We start from the raw sequence: 4,293 nt of genomic DNA, 5'->3' as shown, positions 1-4,293 counted from the left end.
TCCATACTTCATTTGGGATCTCATCTATACCAGGTGCCTTTCCATCCTTCATTATTCCTAAAACTTTAACTATTTCTTCCCTTGAAATTTCCTCTTCCTCTTTTTGTTTAAAAATGAAACCTTTCGGTTGAAAATTAATTAGTTTTAGTTGAGCATTCAAATATTTTGTTGAAAATTCGTCTTTTTGGTTAAATTCAACTGTTTTCTAGTTAAAATTTCAACCTTTTTTGGTTGAAATATCATTTGTCTTAAAAAATTAGTATTTGCGGGTTGAAAATTGAACTTTTGTTTTTTGAAAATTCGTTTATTTGGCCTAAAAATTTAATAATTTAAGTGAAAATTCAAATATTCGTATGAAAATTAACTTTTGTGTTGAAAATTCGTATTTTTGGTTTGAAAATTTAAAAAAATTGTAAAATATTCAAATATATCAAAATTTTTAAAATAATTTAAGGAAATTTGATAAATTTCAAAGGAATTAAAAATATTTCAAATCTTGGAAATTTTTCCGAAAATTGATAGAATATTTTTAAATTTCTTTCCAAGTTCTAAAAGTTCTGTCAAAGACTTTCAAACTGACTTGAATTTTTCTTAAAATTTTATAAAATTCTGTAAAATATACCAGTTTTTTTAACTTTACTAATTTCTTTTTCTACATATCATGATATCTTAAAAATATTCTTGAATTTTCTCAAAAACATTGAACAAATAAAGAGTTATTCGCAATTTTTATTTTTATTTGCAAATTATTTTCCCCCTCAAATCGAAAAACTACACGCTCTTTAAAAAATAAATTATTGGCTTTAAAAATTAATTGCGTGTGAGCTCTATAATAATATCAATTATTATTGGAATAAATGTTAATAATAATGAATTAATAAATTGTTAATAATTACTTAATAAATTTTACCATTTTTTTATTGACCTGATGACAGAGTTTGCTTCTTTTTGTTAATTTTATAATTAGTCATTTCAGTCCATAAAGAAAGATTAGATTCTAAATTATGTTTTTTTAAATAATTAAAAAAAAATCAGGATCGCCAGCATCCAGGACCAGGAAGACAATAATTGACGTTACTTCCAAAGGAAGGACAACAAACGGTTGGCGGTAAAACTCTTTGAGCCATTGGGGCTCCTACATTCACTGGCCTGTTGATAAATTTATTTTCTAATCAATTTTATACTATTGAAAAAAAATTAACTAAAAATACATACGGTGAACATCTTCTTTTAGGTAAGGGTTTCTTTTTTTTATTTTTCTCTTTATTTTTGACAACACTCTCTGCTTTTGGTGGCATTTTCCTAATTTTACAGTTTTTTGCGTTTTTAAATTACTTATTATATTATTGAAATTCAAAATTAATTTGAAAGTAATTTTTCTAAAAAATTTTGAAGTTGCATGTCGAAATCTTGAGAAATGATAGAAAAAATAAAATGAAACAAAAAGACGATCTGAAAAAAGTGAAATCGAAAAACACGTGATACTTAATACTTCCGTGTATTCACTTACATTAAATGTCAAAAAACATGGATTCCAATCAAATAAAACCAAACATATACAAAATTGTATTTCTTAAAATGTAGATCTATTAAAATTTTGATAACCACCTTTAAGTTGTTTTTGGGGAAACTAAGAAAAAATGGAAAAGAAGAGTAAAGGTGGTGAAAAAGGAAAAGTTAAACAGAAAATTTTCATGGGTGGAACAATAGGTCTTTCCCCAAAACCAATTAAGGGACAATACTAGTAAGAACAATGTGAAAATTTAAAATATTTATATTTTATAATATTATTACTGGAATTATTATTAATTGATTTCAAATTATTTATTGTTTTGGACTATTATTTATCAAATAATTGACATTTGGGAGACCGTTTTACAGTATACAATGAGCCTAGAGTGGATAATAATTAATTAAATACACAAATATACCTTAAATATTTAATCATAATTTAAATTTTTTAACATTAGTGTCCCAATTATTGAACTAAATTAATTACAGTGAAACCCTTCAATAGCCCTCCCTTCTATAGCCCTTCCGAGAATTGACGCCGCGCCACAAGTTGGTGTAACAGGAGCTGCGCGGGGTGCACTGGGTCTGCAGTTGTCATTTCAGCGTGAACGAACAAAAGCGCAGCGGGCTATAATGAGTCAGTTCCCACCCACCGTCAGCCCCAAAATTGGCGCTATAGAAGAGTTTCACTGTATTTGACATACTTTTACATTTTAAATTAGTGAATTGCTGATTATCTACTGTAGAGTGTTCTCCCCTGCAGACATATGATTTTTATAAAAAATATAGAACATTGTTTTAAAGAAACAGTTTCCCTTAAAAAGACAATTTTTTTTAGCAACTTGGTTACAAGTCTTGATCTTCATCAGCCATCCTGTACATCTTCATCCGCTTCACCGACGGCTAGTATTTCTAATTGCCCACCTGTTATCAAATGTTCACCTTATTACTGTTATCCACCTCCCTCGTGTCCAAATCAACCAAAAAGACGAGGATGATAATTTAATTCCAATTTCAATTGTGAAAAATCCTCAATTTTTGTAATATTTAAGTATAAAGGAATGCAAATGAAAATATAAAAAAAAATCGAAAAAATATGCAACAATAGTTGTTTTATTCAGGTATTTTTTTAATACTGATAGTTATGCAAGTTTAAAATACAATTTAATTTCAAAATAGGTAATATAGATTTCTTATTGTTACAATTTAAAAAAATTAAAAACAAATTTCTTTAAAATCGTTCAGTTATTTCAATTTTTTTTATATTTTGGAAAATTTTCTTCAAAAATTACATTTTTTTACATTACATTTTGTTCTAAATTTGTTGAAATCTTTTCACAGTTCAAATTATATTTGAAGCTACAAAACTTTTAAACCTTTTAAATATAGGTATTTTAAAATGATTCGAATTTCGCTAATATTTTTTTTAAACTCTCCAAAATTAAAATGATCGCCTTACAATTTTCCAAATTATTTTTCTACAATTTTGGAAATATTCAAAAATATTCTCTTGTAACTAATTTTTAAAAATAAAGAATCATTTTAAATTATTTTTGAATCTTTTCAAAAAATCGAAATCTTCTAAAAATGTTTTAAAGCAACTCGAAATTTTCCTTAAATTAGTAAAAAATTATGCAAAATTAACAAAATTACCTAAAAATCTTCCAGATTCTTTTTCTAAAATTCTGGAAATCTTTTGGCATGTTTCGAAATATGTTTACTATTCTCTTTAAATTATGTTTTAAAAATAAAAAATCCTTCTAATTTATGTTCGAGACCCTACAAAATTTAAGGCTTCTAAATATCTTTAAAATTTTTTTTCAAATTTTTACAAAATTCGGCAAAATTAAAAAAATGGCCTTAAAATCATCCAAATTCTTATTTTAAAATTTCAGAAATCTTTTGATATGTTTTGAAATATTTTTACTATTCTCTTAAAATTATGTTTTCAACATAAAAAATCATTCTAAATTATTTTTCAAAACATCCAAACCTTCTAAATATCTTCAAATACGATTCAACTTTTTCAAAATTCTTAACAAATTAAAAAAATTGCCTTAAAATATTTCAGATTCTGTTTTGAAAATTTTGGAAATCTTTAGAAATGTTTTTAAATATTTTAAATATTCTCTTAAAAATATTGTTTCAAAATCAAAAATAATTTCAATTATATTTAAATCTTTTCAAAATATAACAAGAAAAAAATATTAAACATAACCTTCTAAGTATATTTTTAAATGATTTTATTTTGACCAAATTAAGAAAAATTCAAAAATTGCCTTCAAGTCTTCAAGATTCTTTTTCAGAAATTTCAGAAATCTTTTGCAATGTTTTGAAATATTTTTTAATACTCCCTTCAAATTCACAGTCAACATGAAAGTTCTAAAAGTTTCCGAGGAGTCTGCAAATGATTTTTTTATACTCTTGAAGCCTATATGAAAATTCTTAAAAAGGTTCTATATTTTTTTCGACTACTTTATAAATTTACATTTTGTTATGAATTTTTTAAAATCTTTTCAAATTTCAAATTATTTTTGAACCTTCAAAACTTTTAAGCCTTCTAAAATGGCCTTAAACTGTTCTAGCTTCTTTTTAGACAATTTCGGAAATCTTTTAATATGATTAAAAACATTTTTAATATAATCTTAAAATTATTCTTTCAATATAAAAAATCATTTTCAATTATTTTTGAGTCTTTTCAAAGAATTTGAACTTTCTAAATATCTTTGAAATAGATTTAACTTTTTTAGAAACTTCTGCCAAATAAAAAAAATGGCCATA

General features: G+C 24.5%; 1 protein-coding gene across 2 annotated transcripts in view; it reads right to left on the bottom strand.

Moving 5' to 3' along the window:
• Positions 1-1,388, bottom strand: part of LOC117180871 (PDZ domain-containing protein 8) — a 174,488-nt gene extending 173,100 nt beyond the window's left edge. Inside the window, exons 1-2 of one of the 2 annotated variants that reach the window (XM_033373433.1) lie at positions 1,216-1,388; positions 911-1,168 (exon numbers count right to left, since the gene is read on the bottom strand). The gene's annotated coding sequence lies outside the window, so the exon portion shown is untranslated. The remainder of the gene's footprint in view (positions 1-910; positions 1,169-1,215) is intronic. The other variant, XM_033373434.1, reaches the window with a different exon arrangement.
• Positions 1,389-4,293: the final 2,905 nt, after the last annotated feature.

This window comes from Belonocnema kinseyi, chromosome 9 (assembly GCF_010883055.1).
Source record: "Belonocnema kinseyi isolate 2016_QV_RU_SX_M_011 chromosome 9, B_treatae_v1, whole genome shotgun sequence".
In the NCBI taxonomy this organism is placed as follows: domain Eukaryota; kingdom Metazoa; phylum Arthropoda; class Insecta; order Hymenoptera; family Cynipidae; genus Belonocnema; species Belonocnema kinseyi.
This window is presented reverse-complemented; position numbering and strand designations above follow the sequence as displayed.